General features: G+C 43.5%; 1 protein-coding gene across 1 annotated transcript in view; it reads left to right on the plus strand.

Annotated features, from left to right (window-relative positions):
* The window catches only part of MASP1 (MBL associated serine protease 1), a 179,072-nt gene that overhangs the window by 110,625 nt on the left and 45,194 nt on the right, over positions 1-23,253 (plus strand). The window lies entirely within an intron of this gene.

Raw genomic sequence — 23,253 nt, forward strand, 5'->3', positions numbered from 1 at the left:
TGAATCCCCAGGCTGTGGAGGGGCAGGAGCAGCTGACTCAGGCTCTCAGCGGTGTGCTGAGAGGATGAGCCAGCTTCCAGTCCAGGCATCTGGGTGGATCCTGACATTAAAGTTGCAATCTCTCCAGAGCCTGGACTGGATGAGTGACGTCAGACGACAGCGGATTTTAGCCTGCTGTCGGCTGAATACGGGCCACAGGAGTATAGAACTAAGTGCACTCCCACATGAGAAGTAGGGTCAAATGATTTTTGGCTCTACTTCTCCTTCAACAGTTTTCTTTTTATCTTTTTATGTTTTAAAGTCTTTCTACAACATCCAATACATCCATATAAATCTGAATTCTAAAACACTCCCATCAGTTATCCCAGAACACTTACCATCCCACCCTAGTGACAAAAACAGAGAAAAAAAAAAAAGAAAAACCCCCTGTCTCTCCTCTCTCCTCCCGCCCAAGCCTCCACTTCCCACAGGATTTGTCATATCTTTATGCCAGTCTCAAGTCTGGACCCCTTCTTGTGGTCCCCAATGCCTCAACCTCATTACCCATTCTATCAGCAATCTCAGACCTCCAGCATATCCGTATATCCCCTAGATTTTTAGAAATTCAAACACTTCCCCCATATAGCATAATATTTCTCTAGGGAATCCTCCCCTGTATACAAACAATATTTTTTTACTTTTTGCTATAATAAATATCCAAAAAAAAAATGTCTTCATCAGTTTAGGTCAATATGTATTCTTCTACATATTTTTATTAAAAAAAATCGCAATAAGCATATATTGATTGGCTTGCGCAAAAGTTATAGCGTCTATAAAATAGGTGGATATATTTATGGCATTTTTATTATATATTTTTTTTACTAGTAATGGCGATGATCAGCGTTTTTTAGCGGGACTGCGACATTGTGGCGGACAGATTGAACACTTTTTGGGACCAGTGATGTTATTACAGTGATCAGAGCTAAAAATAGACACTAATCCCTGTATAAATGACATTGGCAGGTAAGGGGTTAACACTAGGGGGCGATCAAGGGGTTAAGTGTTCCCTAGGGAGGTGTTTCTAACTGTGGGGGGAGTGGACTGACTGGGAATAGAGAGAGATCGCTGTTCCTGATCACTAGGTCAGACGATCTCTCTCTACTCCCCTGACAGAACGGGGATCTGTTAGTTAACATTGATAGATCCCCGTTCTGGCTCTCTGTGGAGCGATTGCTGGTGGCCGGCGGACATCACAGCTTCAAACAAGGAAAATGCCACTCCAGGTGAGCAACCACTGCCGTCCGAATGCACTGGGTGCAAGCCACAGCTTGGCACCACTGATCAATAGGAAGAAAAGAACGGCTGTACACCGCAGGAACGTTCTTCATACCACTGAGGCCAGTGTAAAAAGCATCACCTCCTGGGTTGGGACACTCTTTCTTGGCTATCATTTGTCGGTTGCGATGCGCTCCAGTGACATCACTTCCGGTCAGCAATGACCTGGGCGGGATCCGCCTCCCAGAAGTCACCACAGTTTACTTATTTCTGGTTTTAGGGGCACGGCCGTTGTGCGCAAGCGCAGCTTTAGTTTCCCTTTACACATTGACTATAATTGACCTGGCATTGAGTCCGCCCTACTCCTTGTATCCTGTGTGGATCTTGGAGTGTGGGCACGGTTGCGATGTGCTCCAGTGACATCACTTCTGGTCGGCGGAGACCTGGGCCTGATCTGCCTCCCAGAAATCATCACTGCTTGTTTACTTCCGGTTTTGGACACTTGGCCATTGTGCGCAAGCGCAGCTGCTTTTTCCTTCCACACACTGGTTACACCTTCAGCTGATGTTGATGTCTAATTGTTTAATCACCTGATGCTAAACGACACTGGGGTCAGTATTTAAATGGGCTTGCTTGCGTTGATAGGCCACACCTCTGATGATATCCTGTTGGATGAAACATGTCAGGCTGGGCGATGCAAGCACGCTAAGAGCCGCAGATTTTATTTTATATCATGATGACTGTATTCTACATTTTCCTGTAAGTGAACTACAATAAATTACTCCTTTTTACCTTACGGGCTTCACTATTGCTGCCTCTTGTTTCCATTTGGGTAAATGCTAAACTGGTGAACGGTTATCACATCCACTCTGGCTTTGGAGTTCGATGAATTGGTGTCCATATGTTATTCGATGATTGAACCTTTCTTTGTTTTACCTGTACCATTTGGAGAGTGACACCACGATTTCCTGTGATTGATGATTATATGCCTATATATCTTTACCTTCTGGTAAGCAGATTGGATTCACTTGGATGTGGTGTGCCTTTCCATATACACAGAAGCTGGTGAAGGGTCCTTCGTATCTTCTATACATTTAGTGAAAGAACTTTTATGTGAATTCAAGCACTGCATTTTGGACTTCCATATTTTTTATTGCCCGTATCACTTCCTCCTGTGTGATCGGGTCTTCTAGTTGTTCTAATTCATCGTTAGGCACCTTTGGGAGGTCCAGTTCCTGGAGGTAGTCCTCTATCTCTAAACTGTCCTTACTCCTTCCCCTTCCTTTCTATTCCTGTCTGGTACTATAAAGCTAATAAGAGTGGAAAACCCCAGCAATCTCCGGAGATGAGTGCACTATTCCCCCTTTATCATTTATAATTTTTTAAATATAGGTTGCGTTTTTTTTTTTTCCCCTCACTGCTTTTGCCAACCATTTTCCTGGTTTGTTCCCCTATTGATACCTATCCCTTGTAACTATGTGAAATGCACGTTTTGTCTCTTGTTCTAAGAGTGCTGCTAACTCTTCTTTTTTCTTGATCTTGTTCTCTTTTCTAGCTCCTGCTTCTCCGGGATACCTTTAGACCTAGTCTGTTGCTCCAGCTCCTGAATCTCCCCATAGAGGGAATTCATACTATCTTTTTTTCCCTTTTCTTTTGTGTTCCTATACCTATTAGTATGCCCCTTATATAGGCTTTATGAGGCTCCCATAAAATGGGCCGTGAAATTTCTGGTCTATCGTTAATGGAAAACAACTCTTTGAGTTCCTGTTCTATCTTTTCTATTGCCTTAGGGTCCTGTTTGAGAGAATCATTCAGTTCCCAAACAGTTTGTTTAGGAATCTCAGGCTGAACGTGTAACGTGATCACTACTGGCACATGATCAGAGAGTGTGATAGTTTTAATTACTACGTCCTTAAGGGAGGTTAACATTTGGTGTTCTATTAGGATATAGTCGATCCTTGAGTATGATCTATGAACTGGGGAATATTAAGTATAGTCCCTGACCTCAGGGTGCCTAATCCTCCAGGAATCCACTAACTGGTATTCTGCTAATAACCTCCTGTTTTCATTCTGCCTTTGTGTTGTAAAACGAGTTGACCTTACTGAGGAATCTATCCCCGGGTCCAAACACATATTGAGATCTCCTGCTACAATAAGTTTCTCTTCTTTAAAAGCCATCAACCTTTTCAGAGTTTTCTTCAAGAACTTATTCAGTTCCCTATTCGGGGGATAGTTGTTTGCAATAGTACATTCCATATTAAATATTCTCCCTTTAATGAACAAAAACTCTCCCTCAGGGTCTGCCAGCTGCTCCTTTAGTACAAACACAGAACTCCTATCAAATCCAATTGCTATTCTCCGCGAGCTGCTTGACATTGAATATCCATAAAACCACATTGGGAAAAGTTAAGAGGTTAATCTATACCCAGAGGCATGTGTGATATGTGTCTCTTGTAGACATATCACATTTGCCACATAATGGTGTAGTTCTTTATGTACCCTGTACCTTTTACTGGAAGTATTGCGGCCTCTAACATTGTAAGTCACTACGTTTATCGGAGCCATAGTGTACCCAAGGAGCATCTGGCCAGACCTTTACTATTGTGGATTCCTGAAGGAGAGAGGAGAGAGGGGAAAAAAAAGTCACCAAACACACAAAAAAAAACAGTTTCCCCCTCCCATACCCTCCAGGAGTACTATCCCCGAGAAGGGTTGAGCAAATAACCACTTCCTGTTCCTTGTACAGATCTGACGGCACCTATCCAGGTATCGCCTCCTGTTTGTACCTTCTAGGGGGTAACCACACCTCAAGCTCCCGACCATTCCCACCACTGGAACCTCTAGCAAACCCAGTCCCTCCCTTGTATTCCCGCCGCCCCCATTGTCCCTTTTTCACTTAAAGTTATACTGTCTTTTACTTATTTCGTCCTTTAGAGTAAAAGCCCCCCTTTGGTTTCCACCTGCAGGAATGAAAAAGGGTCATTTAGTTGTGAGAGGGATCTGACTAGGTCTCGTTGTCAGAAGAAATCCTTCTGCCCTTCTTTAACATCCTAATCCCCCTTGTTCCCTAAAGAACCCAATATTTCTTTTTTCTCTTCCCAACCCCGAAGGGCTGGGGGTGTCATATCGAGCTTGCTGCAAAAATTCCTCTAAGTCATCAGGAAATCTTAAGACTGTAGTGCATCCATCTTCTTTCCCTTTAAGACACGCTGGGAAACCCCAATGGTATGAGACATTAGATGCCCGCATTTGCTCTGTCAGGGGTTTGAGTAGCCTTCTTCTTGTCAGAGTTTCTGCTGATAAATCAGCATATATTTGCAGTTCCACACCCTCAAAGCAAATTCCGGCTGAGTACCATGCTTTTTTCATTATTTTTGTTTTCTCCGGTACATAGTGGAACCTAACAATCACATCTCTTGGGGTGTCGGCAGCTTGGCTTCGGTATCTCATCACCCTATGAACTCTGTCAATTTTTAATGTTTCTGAGGCCTCCTTTCCCAGCATAGGATTAAATAGCCCTCTCATTACAACCAGTAACTTTCCTTCTTTGTATTTCTCTGGTAAACCTCTTATACGCAGATTTTTGCGCCGACTTCAATTTTCTGGTTCCTCAGTTTTGTATAGTAGGGATCTATTAGCCCTCTGTAATGACTTCATCTGTTCACTTATTTCCTCCAGAATCTGGTCGTATGTATACAGCCTTTCCTCCATCGCTTCCACCCAACCGAGAACCTGGCCTATGTCCGCACGGACTGCCGCAATGTCCATTTTCAGCGATATTTCAATTTTGGACAGCATCTCCGCTAAGGCTTCTTTGAGTAAGGGCTTGTACTTCCCCAAGTCCTGCTTCCTTCTCTGCTGGTAAAGCTGAGTTTTCTTTTTTTGGGAACTCCATATTGTGCTTCAGGGCCTCCTATAGGGTTTCCTCCCATGCTTCTTGGCCGATTCGACCCCAGGCCATTGGACCTTACAGTTTTAGCTTCTTCTACTGTCAGTTTTTGTCTGCTTATCCTGGTGCATGAGGATACACCTTGTCGGGGCTGCCAGCTCCCTCACCAGACATGCTTATTTCTACTGACATGTATCGCTGAATACCCCCAGGGCTGGCGGCAGGTTGTGTTGATTTGCCAACACCTGCTTTATGTGATTTGCCCGTCATCTTCCACCTTCAATTTTTTATATAGGGAGTGAGTAAGTAACTTGCATAAGTCAATGTCTGAGGGGCTAAGCATTTAGAAAGAGAGGGGGCAGTCTCAGTCCGTGTCTTCGTAGTTAGCAGGCTGCACATCGCCTGAAGCCACCAATTTGACTAATTGCCTCAGGCCCCACTTTATTGCACTTTGCCACTCAGCCTCAAAATGTACTGCACTTCCAAGTGCACTTTCAGCAATATATCCACTTTCAGCAATATATACTGAATATATTGCTATATATATTGCTATATATAGCAATATATTCAGAGCCTAGGGCCAGCCAGGTACATACCAATTAAATAAGAAAGTCCAGGGTCTTACCTTTAGTAGCCTCTCTGCTGTTCAGGGGACACGGACTACAGCAGACAGCATAGATTCTCCTAGCTAGTCTTCTCTTTTTCAGGGGGTCCAAGAACCCTCACCCTTGTTAGGTTTTAGCCTCTTCTCCTGAGCTTCAGCCAAGAGACCCTCAGTAGTGGGCTCAGTGTTAATGGAGCCTTAGATATCCTCCCTCAACATCAGCTTTCTCTCCATCTGCTCGGAGCTTTACTTTCTCCCTCTCTTGCTGAAGCAAGAGAGGGAGAAAGTAAAGCTCCGAGCGGATGGAGCCCCAGACACCTCCTCCAACCTCTCAGTGTCCACAATGCCCCCACCTGGGCTCACACTCAAGTAGATAGATGGATGATCCTTTGGTCTGGGGAGTTGGGGGAGCAACTGAATCTGTCGGGGAGTTGCCGATATTAGTGCAGCTTCCCTGGTCTCTACGGAGGAGAGGAACAGGGCTCGTAGGGCAGGGAATGGCAACGCGCCAGTCTGTTTAGCCGTGTGTGTCCAGACGCAAGACTCCACTGGGCGCAGCTCCTTCCCATCATCTGGCAGTGGTGGTAGGGCGGGTGGATGGCGGGTGGTAGCTCTCTACTCCAGTGTGGGTGTCATCGCGTGACAGAGCTCCCCACACCTCACCTTTAACCACTTGCCAACTGTGTCATGCAGATATACTGCGGCACAATGGCTCTCCTGGGCGAAATCCCGCATGGGTACGTCCTACCCACTTCAGGCCACCAGAGGGTGCGCGCGCCCACTGCATGGCAGGGAACCCAATGTGCATGGCCAGTGGACACGATCACCGCCGGCCACGTGCAATCGCGTGCATGAGTGCCAGCACGGGCATTTGTGTGTGTAAACACACAAATGCCTGTGCTGTCAGAGGAGAAGAGCCATATCGTTTCTTCCTACGAAGTAGGAGAAACGATATGGCTCCTCTCCTAGTCACTCACATCCCCACACAGTAAGAACATGCTGAGGCAACACACATTTAACCTCTTGATCGCCCCCTAGTGTTAACCCCATCCCTGCCAGTGACATTTACACAGTAATCAGTGCATTTTTATAGCACTGATTGCTGTATAAATGCCAATGGTCCCAAAACAGTGTCAAAAGTCTCCGATCTGTCAGTCGCAATGTTGCAGTACCGCTAAAAATTGCAGATCACCACCATTACTAGTAAAAGAATAAATAAATAAAAATGGCATAAAAATGTAATAACTTTTTCCCATAGTTTGCAGACGCTATAACTTTTGCGCAAACCAATTAACATATGCTTATTGCAATTTTTTTACCAAAAATATGTAGAAGAATATATATTGGCCTAAACTGATGAAGAAATTTGTTTTTTTTTAAACTTTTGGGGATATTTATTATAGAAAAAGTAAAAAATATTGTGTGTTTTAAAAAAATTGTCGCTCTTTTTTGTTTATAGGGCAAAAAAAATAAACACAGAGGTGATCAAATACCACCAAAAGAAAGCTCTTATTGTGGGAAAAAAAGGACGCAAATTTTCAGGTACAGCGTTGAATGACCACGCAATTGTCAGTTAAAGCGATGCAGTGCCAAATTGTAAAAAGTGCTCTGGTCAGGAATTTGGTAAAATCTTCCGGGGCTGAAGTGGTTAACAGTTGCCATTGTGAGGTGTCTGATGTTAGGCATTTACTTTTAGAGGTGGACAAAGGTTTCACCTTAAATTGGATTATGAACACATGCAGAGAGCTGTTGTGTTTTATTTAAAGCAAAAGCTAAGTGCCCATGCAAAGATATATTTTTTCTCTGGCAGCAAAAACATATTCTTGTAGAAAAAGGGACATGTGGCAGTATAATTCCAGACACTGACAGCACAGAATAGGAATTATTTTAGAAGAACATAACCAGACCACAGTCGCATAGTAAATTCCCATTTCTTAGCACAGTTTTCCTACACCAGATATTATGGGAAAATGTATCCATATTTAGTGATTTCCAAAATTTTAATTACTCAAAAAAATTGTAAGGAAACATGGGAATTAACTTTTAATTATAACCAACAAGAAAAATTCAGTGATAGCACAGTGAGTAAATCATACCCAAACTCAGAGTTGGCACAATAGGGGATCATATTCAGACCCAGTGATAGCACAGTGAGGGATCATACTCAGACCCAGTGAAGACAAAGTGAGAGACCATAATCAGTTCAGTGTTGGCACAATATGGGATCATACTCAGACTCAGTGATGACAGAGTGAGGGTGTCACAGTCAGAGATCAGGCTCAGAGGCCAGTAGCTGTAGTGGCTTCCACTGAACAGCAGGATAAGTATACAAGCAGGTAACTCTGGCAGATGACGTGGGCTCACCCTAAGTGTGGGGTCTAAGCTCTAACTGGTATTCACTAGAGCTCCTGATGGTGGAAATGGGTTTTGCTGTATGTTAGTACCAGGTCGTGGTCCTCAGGATTACCTCAGCAGGAAGTAAGCATGCCAGGGCCCAGTAGCAAAAATAACAGGTAGGGGTCAAGCATAAGCATAGTCAGTGAACAAGCCAATGGTCACTAACAAGTGATAGCAGGTTCGGATCAAGCAGAAGTGTAGTCAAGGAATAAGCCAGAAGTTGGTAACGAGTAGTGAAAATACACAGGTGGCAGCAGAAGTGAGAAGAGTTAGATATTGGCTGAAGAGAGTACATTACTCTGGCAAACAAGAAGTACAAAGGCATGGCCTAAAGTGGAGCTCCACCCAAAAGGGAAGCTCCATTTAGTTGCTCCCCCCCCTTTGTTGCCATATCTGGCACCTTTTCGGGGGGGCGGGTGCTTGGTTTTGACAGGCACCCGCTGCCACCTCTGGCTGTCTTCAAACCCCTCCTCCTTCCCCCAATGCTGGGCCATTCACAAAGTGCAGCGCACTTTGTGCATGCGCAGTAGGGAACCAGCTGTGAAGATGGCGGCAGCAGTACCCGAGAGCTGATTGAAAAATCGGCTCGGGTGAAGACACAGCTGGATTTGTGGACAGGTAAGTGTCCTAATAATAAAAGTCAGCAGCTACAGTATTTGTAGCTGCTGACTTTTCATTTTTGCTGAAGGAGCCTGAAGCTCCGCTTTAAATAGGAAGTTTGTGGGAGGTCCAAAGAGTTCAAGGTTCACCAGAAAGAAGGTTCAAGACAAGATTGTGCAAGGAATTGTCCAGGGAACTGTCCAGCATCTCAGCTGGCTCATCAAGAAGAAATACTGCCAGACACAGTAGATGCTGCAGGTTCAGATCCAGGTCCTGAGAGAGGGATTTATATTCAGGCTCAGCTATTGTACAGTGAGGGATCATACTCAGACTCTGTGATGTCGCTATGAGGGACCTTACTGAGACCCAGTGATGACACAGTGAGTGATTCATACTCAAACTCAGTGATGCCACAATGATAGATTCGTACTCTGACAGATTGATCATAAGAGATGACATTCAAACCCAGTAATAGCACAAACAAGGGATTCATACTTAAAGTGATTCTAAAGCATTAACCTCACCAACAGCATGCAAATATTAGGCCTTTCAGTGGGTGGAACTTGGAGCTGATGCATATTTGCATGCAATATTGCAAAAACAGCTGTGCCAAAAGCGCACACCCTGTGCACTCCTGGCACAATTACCAGTGGCTAACCGCAAGCACAGATCAGGAGCTTTCCAATCATGTGACCGCCAATCATGGCGGTCACATGATCATAAACACCTCCTCGCCTCAGGGCATTTTAAACCCCTTAAAGGGCTGGGAGGCACTGGCCCCAAGGGATTAAGGCTTTTTACCTTAATGCTTTCTATGCATTAAGGTGAAAAACCTTCTGTGCTGCAGAATCCCCCCCCCCTGCCTTATTCTTACCTGAGCCCAATTCGATCCAGTGATGTGCACGAGAGCAGAGGCCCTCGCCGCTGTCTCCCTTCTCCCTGGGCAGATTGATAGCAGCGAGAGCTATTGGCTCCTGCTGTTATCAATCAAATGCTGTGTCGAGCGAGCGGGGGGGCAGGGCCGTGCTGCCTGCTGTGTGTCAATAGAGGCAGACAGGGTGGCTTGGGATGAGCCCACATGGGTGCCCCCCCATGAAAAGTGGCTTTCCATGGGAGGCACTTGTCAAAGAGGAGGAGCCTGGAATGCTGGCGGGGGACCCCAGAAGAAGAGGCTGCTCTGTGTAAAACCATTGCACAGGGCAGGTAAATACCATGTTTATTATTAAAATTTTTTAAAAATTAAGCTTTAATGTTGCTTTAACCACTTCCCTACTGCGCATAGTGATATGACGGCGGCTGGAACCCTTTGTCCCTCCGGGTCGCCGTCATATGATGTCTCTTACTTCCTGAGCATCTAAGGTGCGTGCGCGAGCTGCTGGCAGCACGCATGCGTGCCCACGGTGTCACTAGGCACCCGATGCGCATGCCTGGTGGCCGCGATGTCCGCCGGGCACTTGCGATTGCCCGTGAACACAGCAGGACCGTGGATCTGTGGACACACAGATCCACATCCTGTCAGAGGAGAGGAGGCCGATGGTGTGTTCCCAGTACAGAGGAACACTGATCGGTCTCCTCCCCTTTTGATTCCCCTCCCCCTACAGTTAGAATCACTCCCTAGGATACACATTTAACCCCTTCCTCGCCCCTAATGTTAACCCCTTCCCTGCCAGTCACATTTACACAGTAATCAGTGCATTTTTATAGCTCTGATCGCTGTATAAATGTGAATGGTCCCAAAATAGTGTCAAAAGTGTCCGAAGTGTCCGCCGCAATATCGCAGTCACAATAAAAATCGCAGATCGTTGCCATTACTAGTAAAAAAAAAAAATAACAATAAAAATGCCATAAATGTATCCCCTATTTTGTAGATGCTATAACTTTTGCACAAACCAATAGATACGCTTATTGCGATTTATTTTTACCAAAAATATGTAGAAGAATACATATCGGCCTAAACTGAGGAAAAAAAAAATGTTTTTTTGTTTTTTTTAATGGGATATTTATTATAGCAAAAAGTAAAAAATATTGTGTTTCTTTCAATATTGTCGCTCATTTTTTGTTTATAGCGCAAAAAATAAAAACCACAAAAAGAAAGCTCTATTTATGGGGAAAAAAATTATCAAAATTTCATATGGGTACAGTGTTGCATGACCTAGCAATTGTCATTCAAAGAGTAACAGCGCTGAAAGCTGAAAATTGGTTTGGGCAGGAAGGGGGTGAAAATTCCCTGTATTGAAGTGGTTAAACTTAGAGACAACACAGAAGGTATTTATATGCAGACTGGGTGATGGCATAGTGAGGGATTCATACTTAGGCTCAGTGATGGTTAGAGATGGAAGGCCTGGAAAAAAAAGAAAGGAAAAATTGGGGAATTTTTGTTTTTTTGTTTTTTTCCGTTTATTTTTCATTTTTTTAAAGTTGTTTCTTTTACAGTGATAAATAATCTCTTTATGGCATGGTATTCAAACTATATAATATGAGGACCTTAATGAAAGATTATGTAAGTAATGAAAGATTATGTAAGTAAAGTCTTAAATTATTGCAAGTTCCCTCAGCTGAAGACAAGCAAATCCTGGAATACAATTCAAGTAACACTGTACTTCTCAATGCAGTTCTCAAACAAGAGATTTCTACCACTGCATTTCTACCACTAGGGGGGCACTGCATTTAGTTTGCTTGCTGGCTCCATCTTGTACCTCCTACAGTTGGGTGATTGTGGGGATACAGTGGATGATAGTTTATGTCCTCTCAAGCCTTAATTGACAGGTAAGAACATAGGTGTGCGCAGCTTGTTACATTAGGGTGTGCACCCCAAAGTTCAAACACAGAGCAACAGAGGCAGTGGCTAGGGGTGTACACATGCCTTGGTTACGATACTATGCTTTGTAGCCATGGCAGAAATTTTTGAAAGCACATGTAAATGAGTTATTTTTTAGAATAATAATTTAAAAAAAATTTTTTTTTAGATTTATATTTATTTATTTACATTTTTTTAACTGCCCTGTTTGGGAGCTTTAGTGGAAGATCAGGGGTCTAAACATACCCCTGATGTCTCACAATTAAGACAAAGAAAGGGACCGAGGACAAAGATTTATCAGTACCTTTCCCTGCAACCTCAGCTACACAGATGAATGAATTGGAAGTGCTCTCAGGCTTCCTATTAATTTGTAAACTGAAGCAATATAAACAGTTTACTATGCTTCAGCGATGAATGGACACAGGAGTGATCAGTACTGATCACTCACTGTGTTCATTCAGAAAAGGAAGGGGCCAGTAAATTACATATTTACCACCCTTTACCCCTGCTCTCCATCCAAAAACATCCCCCTCTGTGCATGCAGCAGCTGTCAGTAGGAGAGGAGAAGAGGGAAGCCAAAAGCCCTGCAGTGGAAAGGGGCATACAGGGGGGCCCGGACAGTAGGGGAATGAGGAGGACAGGAGAGGAGCAACATTTCTATGTGTAAATAAAGTGCAGTTGGCCTCCATTTTTACAGTGGGGGCCCAACAGAGAAGGTGAGCAGATACCCATAAGGTGGGGTATGTCAGGTCACCTGAGACCAGGTGACAGATGCACTCCGTAGGAGTCGGAAGTGCACCCGCATTTTACTACATTTGCTAAATAGTGGACCCTAGGACTGACTGCTGTGGATAGTACCCAGGGAGGTTCAGGAAGCAGGTCTACTGGATCACAAACACAGATCCCAGTGGGAGCTAGAGCATAGATTCCCCAGGGCACGGAGTCTAAGAGCCAGTAGGTGTTCACCAGAGCCTCTAGTGGTGAGGATGGACTACGCTGCAGTCTGGCTCCAGGTCGCAGCCCCTAGGGTCTCACAGCTCACACTCAAGGTAGACTAGAGGAGAAGGAAGCAGCAGGCTGGAACAACAAGGATAGTAAAGGGATAAGGCAGAGGTCAGGGCGACTAGCAGACAGGAACAACAGAGTACACGCCAAAGGTTCAGGCAAACAGGGATAGTCGGGGACACGCCAAAGGGTCAGGGTCACAAGCAGACAGGAATAGTCGAGAACACGCCAAGGTCGATAACAGAGACAAACGAAGAGCACACGGCAAGCAGGAAACAGGAAGCCAAACACACAATAAATACACAATGGTTGATCGGCACCGCTGGCTTGCAGTGCACAGGTTAATATAGGGTTCCCTGATAGGGCCTGTGGTGGAGCCATGCTTAGAGGAAAGGTTATAAAAACAGTGGCTGGCCTCTTAGTCTGAACACATGAGGAGAGGTAAGCAGAGAAAGATTACTGCATAACCATGACAGTACCCCCCCTCTTACGAGGCCTCCCCCTCCCCCGCCTGGGGACAGTCTTAAAGGGAAACTCCAGATGAAACCTCCTCAACAGACGAGGCGCAAAGATCTCAGATGCAGTGATCCAAGACCTCTCCTCAGGACCAAACCCTTTCCAATGTGCGAGGTACTGAAGAATGCCTCTACGGCTCCGGGAATCCAGAACTTGACTAACCTCTTACTTTAGATTATCCTCAGAGACCGAAACCGAGGTAGGGAGAGGACAAGAGGACTAATTGAGAACTAAAGGATTGTTAGCAATGGGTAAGGGAATGAGAAGACCATCAGGAGTCTGAGCAGGGTCCCCCCGACCCTTAAAGATGAGCTGGACATCCAACAAAGGATCATCAGACTGGGCAGAGGTCGACTGAATAGTATCGCCAGGTGTAGCGACTATCTCAATCGCATCACAGGGTGTAGCGACTGTGGAACTTGCAGACAAGTTAGCCTGGCTGTGCGTCCAAGGGAGTTTAGGGACAGGCAAAAGTAAATGGTTATTCAAACTGGAGTGAATGATCGGCTCAGGTTCATAGGTGGGCTCCTCATCCAGAGTGCCACATGATCTAGAGAGTGCATCAGTCCGACTATTGCAGGACACATCCCAAATCACTATATACAGCGGGAAGAGCAGAAGATACTGGGATGGTGGCAACAGGAAGTTTCTCTTTTGGGGTAACCTTGAGTAGGCAGGAAGAGGAACAGGAGGAACCCCAAGCCAGGATCTGTCCAGCAGTCCAGTCAACGTGTGGAGAATGGAGCTGTAACCAAGGAAGACCTAATATGATAGGAGATGAAGCCTTAGGTAAGACAAGAAGGATATCCACTCTTGGTGGAGTGTCCCTACCGACATCTTAACAGGGATGGCCTGGAAGCGGATAGGACCCCCTGGGAGAACAGTGCCATCAATCGCCAAGACCACCAATGGCGTTGTAAGGGGCAAAAGGGTAGGTCTCATGGAAGATGCAGTTTCCCAATCCATGAAATTGCCAGCGGCTCCAGAATCCAGATGTGCCGAGACCGCACGAGAGGAAGCGCCGACATGAAGGAATACAGAAAGGAGAAGACGAGAAGGTGAAGGTGATATCTCAGGGTCTAATACTCCACCTTCCAGATGTATTGGCCCCGAGACGAAGAGAACAAGTGTCCCGAAAATTACCTTTGACCCCACAGTAGAGGCACAGGCCCAGAGTTCTGCACCTAGCGCGTTCCTCGGGAGATAACTTGGTCCGGCCCAGCTGCATAGGTTCCTCAGCAGTCAGGGGGTGCTCCTCGGATCGAAGAGAAGGGACAGGGAGCTCAGGCTGCCTAAAGAACGGGGAGTGCTGGTGTCTTTTTTCCAGGGCCCTCTCCTGAAAGCGAATATCGATCTGGTTACACATGGTGATGACACCGTCCAGATCAGCAGGGAGGGATCTTCCTGCTAATTCATCCTACGCTCTATCAGAGAGGCCATGTAAAAAGTTTGCAACTAGGGCCTCATTATTCCAGCTCAATTCAGTTGTGAGGATACAGAACTGAAGAGCATACTGTCCCACAGAAGCGGACTCTTGACGGAGATGTAAAAGAGCGCTGGCTGCTAAGGAGACACAACCCGGTTCCTCAAAGATATTCCAAAAAAGTTCAAGAAATCAGACAGGCTAGAAACCTCTGGATCATTCAGTTCCCACAGAGGAGCAGCCCAGGCTAACGCCTCGCCGGACAGGAGGGATATAATATAGGCTACCTTCGCCCAATCGGACAGGAAGTTTTGGGGCTGGAGTTCAAAATGAATTGTGCATTGGCTAAGGAACTATCTAAAAAAAAGAATTGTTGCTCTACATAAAGATGGCTCAGGCTATAAGAAGATTGCCAAGACCCTGAAACTGAGCTGTAGCACAGTGGCCAAGACCATACAGTGGTTTAATAGGGGAGCTTCCACTCAGAACAGACCTCACCATGGTCGACCAAAGAAGTTGAGTGCACGTGCTCAGCGTCATATCCAGAGGTTGTCTATGGGAAATAGACATACGAGTGCTGCCAGCATTGCTGCAGAGGTTGAAGGGGTGGGGGGGTCAGCCTGTCAGTGCTCAGACCATACGCCGCACACTGCATCAAATTGGTCTGCATGGCTGTCGTTCCAGTAGGAACCCTCTTCCAAAGATGATGCACAAGAAAGCCCGCAAACAGTTTGCTGAAGACAAGCAGACTAAGGACATGGATTACTGGAACCATGTCCTGTGGTCTGATGAGACCAAGATAAACTTATTTGGTTCAGATGGTTCATTGACACTAAGTTACATTTTCATTTTCACTTAGGGGTGTACTCACATTTGTTGACACGAATGGCTGTGTGTTGAGTTATTTTTAGGGGACAGCAAATTTACACTGTTATACAAGCTGTACACTCACTGCTTTACATTGTAGCAAAGTATTATTTCTTCAGTGTTGTCACATGAAAAGATATAATAAAATATTTACAAAGATGTGAGGAGTGTACTCACTTTTGTGAGATACTATACAGTATATATATATATATATATATATATATATATATATATATATATATACACACAGCGGGGCAAAAAATTATTTAGTCACCCACCAATTGTGCAAGTTCTCCCACTTAACAAGATGAGAAAGGCCTGTAATTGTCATCATAGGTATACCTCAACTATGAGAGACAAAATGTGGAAACAAATCCAGACAATTGCATTGTCTGATTTTTGAAATAATTTGTTTGCAAATTATGGTGGAAAATAAGTATTTGGTCAATATCAAAAGTTCATCTCAATACTTTGTTATATATCCTTTATTGGCAATGACAGAGGTCAAACGTTTTCTGTAAGTCTTCACAAGGTTGTCACACACTGTTGCTGGTATGTTGGCCCATTCCTCCATGCAGATCTCCTCTAGAGCAGTGATGTTTTGAGGCTGTCGCTGGGCAACACGGACTTTCAACTCCCTCCAAAGGTTTTCTATGGGGTTGAGATCTGGAGACTGGCTAGGCCATTCCAGGACCTTGAAATGCTTCTTACGAAGCCACTCCTTCTTTGCCCGGGTGGTGTGTTTGGGATCATTGTCATGCTGAAAGACCCAGCCACATTTCATCTTCAATGCCCTTGCTGATGGGAGAAGGTTTGCACTCAAAATCTCACGATATATGGCCCCATTCATTCTTTCATGTACACGGATCAGTCGTCCTGTTCCCTTGGCAGAGAAACAGCCCTAAAGCATGATGTTGCCACCCCTATGCTTCACAGTAGGTATGGTGTTCTTTGGCTGCAACTCAGCATTCTCTCTCCTCCAAACACAACGAGTTGTGTTTCTACCAAACAGTTCTACTTTGGTTTCATCTGACCATATGACATTCTCCCAATCCTCTTCTGGATCATCCAAATGCTCTCTAGCAAACCTCAGACGGGCCCGGACATGTACTGGCTTAAGCAGGGGGACACATCTGGCACTGCAGGATCTGAGTCCCTGGCGGCATAGTGTGTTACTGATGGTAGCCTTTGTTACGTTGGTCTCAGCTCTCTGCAGGTCATTCACTAGGTCCCCCGTGTGGTTCTGGGATTTTTGCTCACCGTTCTTGTGATCATTTTGACCCCACGGGGTGAGATCTTGGGTGGATCCCCAGATCGAGGGAGATTATCAGTGGACTTGTATGTCTTCCATTTTCTAATTATTGCTCCCACAGTTGATTTCTTCACACCAAGCTGCTTGCCTATTGCAGATTCAGTCTTCCCAGCCTGGTGCAGGTCTACAATTTTGTTTCTTGTGTCCTTCGACAGCTCTTTGGTCGTCACCATAGTGGAGTTTGGAGTGTGACTGTTTTAGGTTGTGGACAGGTGTCTTTTATACTGATAACAAGTTCAAACAGGTGCCATTAAAACAGGTAATGAGTGGAGGACAGAGGAGCCTCTTAAAGAAGAAGATACAGATCTGTGAGAGCCAGAAATCTTGCTTGTTTGTAGGTGACCAAATACTTATTTTCCACCATAATTTGCACTATTGGTGGCTGACTGAATACTTTTTTGCCCCACTGTGTATATATATATATATATATATATCTATATATATATATATATATATATATATATATATATATATATATAGATATATATATATATATTTATTTATATATATTTTTATTTTTTTTAATTTTTTTTAATCAGGTATGGATTGATGGAATGAACTTTTTGGCACGTGGACATGAACTAATTTGTTCACATATTTTGTTTTTCTTTATTTTTTATATGGTTTCATATGAATCTATGAAGTGATTACACTACTATTGGCACATTTTTTTGATTATTGATGTACCGTATTGATGATTGATTGAATTATTTTATATATCAGATGATAGGGGGTTATGTATTGAAAAGCGCTTCACTATTTGATTATTGTTTTCTGTATTTGAGTGTGTTGAGTGCACATTTTTTAAGTGAGAGCTGCTTTCTGATCTTATTAATAGGGTTGTTGCTTCTAATAGCGCAAGGGTTGTTTAATCACAATTTGCAAAGATTGTGAGAAGAAATATTCTTTTCCAAATGCTGTAAGGATGACAAAAAGGGCTTTTTTTCTGCCGGACTGTGCACCTTCACCAGAGCACTACCCGTTTCCTTCACTGTGTAGCCTGCCACCTGTAACAAAGCAGGAATCAAAAAGGAATCAAAAAGCTGCAGCCTGAGAGAAAGGAAGGCGGAGTGATCTGCACTCTGCTCCGCCTCTCAATGCAGACCATTTGGAACATCATTTTGGCAGCACTCAACTCGCTGTGTGAGAGCAAGGTGTGGCGTGGCCGTGCGGCTGATTGTTGGACCATGTGGGTAGGTAGCCTGTCCTCTTCCCCAGCCTCCTGTTAACTGTTGTGTGCTGTGGTGACAAGTTTTTAGTTTTCTTGTGACAATGCTGCTGAATTGGTCTGTACCTGCTGAGAATGTCTCTTAGATGCACTGGGCTGTCTCTTTGATGCACTGGGCTGTCTATTTGCTGGACTGTCTCTTTGATGCACTGGGCTGTCTATTTGCTGGACTGTCTCTTTGATGCACTGGGAAGTCTATTTGCTGGACTGTCTCTTTGATGCACTGGGCTGTCTCTTTTCTTGACTGGGCTGTCTCTTTAATGGACTAAGCTGTCTCTTTGATGCACTTGGCTCTCTTTGCTGGACTGGGCTGTCTCTTTGCTGCCCTGAGCTGTCTCTTTGCTGCCCTGGGCTGTCTCTTTGATGCATTGGGCTGTCTCTTTATTTCACTGGGCTGTCTCTTTGCTGGACTGGGCTGTCTCTTTGATGCACTGGGCTATCTCTTTGCTGGGTATGGGCATGTCTCTTTGCTGGATATGGGGATGTCTCTTGCTGGATATGGGGCAATGCTTTGCTGGATAGATAGATGCCTCTTTGCTGGATATGAGGATGTCTCTCTCCTGGATATGGAGCTGTCTTTTTGCTGAATATCGGGCTGTCTCTTTGCAGGATATGGGGCCTGTTGAAATCACGTGGAAGTGCCTCTGAGCTTACTTTGGTAAGTGCTGGATATTTCTAATGTTTTGTGCATTTTACTACATTGCTTTTTCATTAACAACTTCAATACAAATGACAGTAAAACCTTGGATTGCGAGCATAATCCGTTCCGGAAACATGCTTGCAATCCAAAGGGCCTGTATAGCAAAGCGAATTTCCCCATAAGAAATAATGGAAACTCAGATGTTCCATCTCACAACCATTTATTCATAAGTCCTTCAGTTTATAGTCCATATAAAAAGCTTATAGCAATGTGATAGATTGTGTAACCACAAACTGTCCATCCACAAATGGCAGTCTTTACAAGGGGATTAGAAGCAAACTCCAGCAGGAGCTACAGAGTATAAAGGAGAAGAGAGGCGCCTCTAAGTGTAGAAATATGGTTACATTTAATGAAGGTACAACATTTAGGAACACACATGGTTGATGATTAAAAGAGGCACATCTAGGTATGCAAGCATCTGGGGTAAAGCTGTCCACATACACCGTCCTCTGCACCGCCGGCTCTCACCGATGTCAGTCTGCAATCGTGACCAAGAAGACTACCCTGCAGTAGAGCAATTTGAAAGCGAGGCACGCAGCGTGGCAGGGATGACGTCGATGTTGGTGTGGAGGATGGTCTATGTGTACAGCTTTACCCCAGATGCCTGCATATTTAGATGTGCCTGTTTTAATCATCAACCATCTGACTTGCAAAATGTTGTTGTTACCTTCATTAAATGTACCTTCATTAAATGTAACCATATTGCTACACTTAGAGGCATCTTTGTTCTGTTTTATACTCAGTTGTAACATGACGCTACTTGTATATCAAGACATCCCTTGTATAAAAAGCCAAAATTTTGTTAAAAATTTAGCTTGCCTTGCAAAACGCTCTCAAACCAAAGTTTTACTGTACTTGTATAGCTCCCTAAATTATACTTGGTTACCTGCTCTCTAAAAGGGGCGGTGCTAGGAGGTGTGTGGGGGTGGAGACAAGAAGTGGTCCTATGGGTGGTTAGGGATCGGAAAAAGATGTGGTCTAGGGGCGGGGGATGATTTCCTGTACCCTTTCTCTGAGAAAAAAAGCTCTGATGACAAAACACATCCTGGCATGCCAGAGGTGCCTTACAGACACAAAATAATACTTTATGGAATGAAATGATGAGGACCATAATGAAAGTGTAAGTAGTTTTTGTCCTCCAGAGTTCTCATTCCAGAAACACTATTTCTGCTGCTTCTGGATAATCATAAAGTGTTTCTTCACCATCAGCATCTTCAAATATTATTATACAGGATTTATATAGCGCCAACAGTTCGTGCATCGCTTTACGACGTTAGGGCAGACAGTACAGTTACAATACAATTCAATACAGGAGGAATCAGAGGACCCTGCTCTAATAACAAAGTGTTTCTTCACCAGCAGCATCTTCAAATAAGGAAGTGTTACAAACCACAGCCCCACAAAATACACACATAACATGAAACCTGAAAATCAGGAGAAAATTAATCAAGCTCGTGCAAGAGCAATATGTGCTTCTGGATCAGCATTACCAATAACTGAAAATGCATATTAGCAGGAAGCTTTTAAATTATTACGAGGGAAAGGGGGTTACCTGTTATCATGTATAGTTTAAATGTTTTGTTTATTTACTGATAAAGCTGCACTGATCAAGCTATTTCTTTTGTTTGTTTGATTGATTGATTGATGAGCTGTCTCAGATGTTCTTGATTAAGGTGACCTTAGACGGGCAGATGACTCAATAAAAAAAACAAAAGTTAGGAGTTTGCCCTTTCTTGAACCTGCTGATATTCTGTGTGCTAATGCTAACATACAAATGTAGCACACATGCAGTAAACATCATGTTTTCCTTTGCGTCATAAAAAGGAAAGGATTGATATCCATCACACAGGAATTTAAGGCTAAAAATATCTGCATGGTTATGATTATTTGCAGCAGTCTGCATTTCTCTGTGTTAATGATGCAGAAAGGCCTGAATATTGTGTGGTCCAATCAGGAGTCTTGCCTGCATTCCTTGGATCTGTAATGTATAATCTGTAAGATTTTCAATGTTCCCCTTTGTTTCCATTATATTTACCTCTGTACCTGCATAAATTGTGTGCCTGTTCAACCAAAGGAGCCTTTTACAAAGTGCTGATGTTCAACGAGAAGACCTCACTCACAATTTGAGTTCCAAACTATTCCAAAGGTGTCCAGTAGGTTTGAGATCATTCTCAGTGCAGACTTCCACACAAATCTCACGTCTTTATTGTTCTAGTCTTGTAATTTGAACCTTGCCAACAAGGAAATCTTCAGATCTCATCTAATAAACTAGAGGAAATTTATACTATGTGGGTTTTCCATGCCACTACCCACGCGATAAGGCTGGTAACAAGGCTGATGGCTGAACCCACATACAATATGAGAGCGTGGACCTGTTGTTATCTTGAAAAGGAATTATTAATATTTTTGCAAACAGTTGCCAACCATTGCCTTTCACCAGAATAATAATGTTAGAATTTTTTCTTTCTTTTTCTTTTTCAATGCTAAAAAGATACTATGGTCCTGACTATTATTTGCTCTTCTTCCTGCTTACTATATCTTCTTTGATTCCTTGAAGAATATTTTATACTTTATGTCCTAAGAAAATAGCAATCGTATATTTTTTAGGTGCTATACTTACAATTAATTTCAAAATTAAGTTAAGTTAACCTGTCATAAAAAAAATGATGTGAGCTCTCATTGTTGATCTCCACATCCCAAAAATGCAAGTTGTCTGGCTGGCATATTGATGCTTTCGTTCTGATACTGTTTGAGTCACCAATAAAAGAAAAAAAATACAGAGATAAGTATTGATACCTTTTGTCCATCCTTTGTTTACTGAAAGCTCATTCCAGGTCAGTAATTCGAAAGGTGTTGAAGTCAAGGTCATTTAACTTGCATTTTTGGACAGAAGCTAGCAATGTCAGCACCTACATTTCTCCTAGGATGGGTGTTCCTAAATATATCTAACTCACAGCTGTATCCATATTTAAATTATACCCATACCTAAAAACAAAAATGTAACATATTGCAGCCAACTAATGCTTGGTGAAAACAGTAATTTAATTAAAAAGGTAACAATTTATGATACAGAATCCTTTAGCAAACAAAATGTCATTCATTTAGAGTTTACATCTACTTTAAAAGTGTAGCGCTATATTACACATCCATAAACGTGTATATCATATTACATTAGTGCATATATAAAGTGAATGTATTTGACCAAAAATAAGGTAATTGTATAGTTAAACAGTGTTGAACACAAAAAGGATATTATGAAACAATGAAAATACTTTGTTGGCAAATATACCAGTGACTAGTAATAAAGTGCCTGTGCTGGTTCTATGAACTTAAACACGAATAAAAAACACAAAACATAACAATCCATATTAAGTACATAAAAATTATGTGAAAAAATGTTATTCTTTTGGTGAGAAAAAACGTCACAAAGAGTCTATGGGGGTAATGGATGCCCAAAGATGGAAAAAGCTCCCAAATTCACAGCTTGATGATTTCACCAGGCAAATAAGTAGAAAATGAGAGGACCACAAGTGTGCAGAGATTTTACATCAGCGCCGGGGCCATCACCAGGAATAGAGGAGGCTTACCGAAGCAATATGACCTGAAATGGCGTACGCCAAACAAGTCGGAAAGGCTTAATAATCCACGGTTATGAGGGGTGCGTCAGGTCAGATGTCATCAGCACGTAGTGGCGACAAAGGTAACAGCACGGCTTCCTCACCCGTGTACAATCCAGTATAAGCCAAACGTATTTTTCATATGTGAGGAGCAAAAAAAACTCACATAGGGTGATAACGTTCTAAAACACTAATTTATTAAAATAATAAAAAACAAACTCACATTTTGAAGATCAAGAATAAGCTCAAATATCATATAGCGGCGATCGTGAGGGGTCCACCCGACATGTTTCAGCTAAGGAGCCGTCATCTGGGGTATGGACCACCCTCACCTCACCGCTCTTTAAACAGAAAATTACCCCCACTGGGAGTGTCTCCATCCGGAAGTGCAAAGAATGAGGATTACTTCCGGTTTTGAGGGTCATAAGGTAATTCGTTTGCTGTCTGTTATGTAATTAATTATGAAGCAAGGATCTTTATACCTTTTATTTCAGAAATTAGATGGAGGAATTAAAAATCAAAAACTAAAAAGCAGGAAGTATTATAGGTTGGGTACACTGTGCTCTGGATCGCTCCGTCTAACAGGAAACGACCAGAGCACAAGCCAAGCCTCGCTTTCAATGTTCGGGAGGTGCTTCCTGTATGGGCATGGAGATAGACTGGAAGGCACTTCCTGTGTGGGCATCACGATGAACGTCACGTCAGGAAGGCGTCGTGATTTCATGCGCCACATCGTGGCGGCGTCAATGCCTTCCAGCCTGCTATCCAAGCCTCATTCCCATTTTAACAGCGTGGCGGCGTCAATGCCTTCCAGCCTGCTATCAAAGCCCATCCAAGCCTCATTCCCATTTTAACAGCGCTTCCCATCTCATATAGAGGGGAAAATGGTGCTGCGCTCCCCAGGGTGGAAACAAGCCTCAATCTGAGGCGAGCCACATCATGCGGAGTGTCAGCAGAAAGAAACTATAACAAAATAGACTGAGAAGGGGCACTTATAATAAATGCAAAAAAAATTTAAACTATAAAAAGCGATACAAAAGGCTA

Source organism: Aquarana catesbeiana, linkage group LG04 (genome assembly GCF_042186555.1).
Source record: "Aquarana catesbeiana isolate 2022-GZ linkage group LG04, ASM4218655v1, whole genome shotgun sequence".
In the NCBI taxonomy this organism is placed as follows: domain Eukaryota; kingdom Metazoa; phylum Chordata; class Amphibia; order Anura; family Ranidae; genus Aquarana; species Aquarana catesbeiana.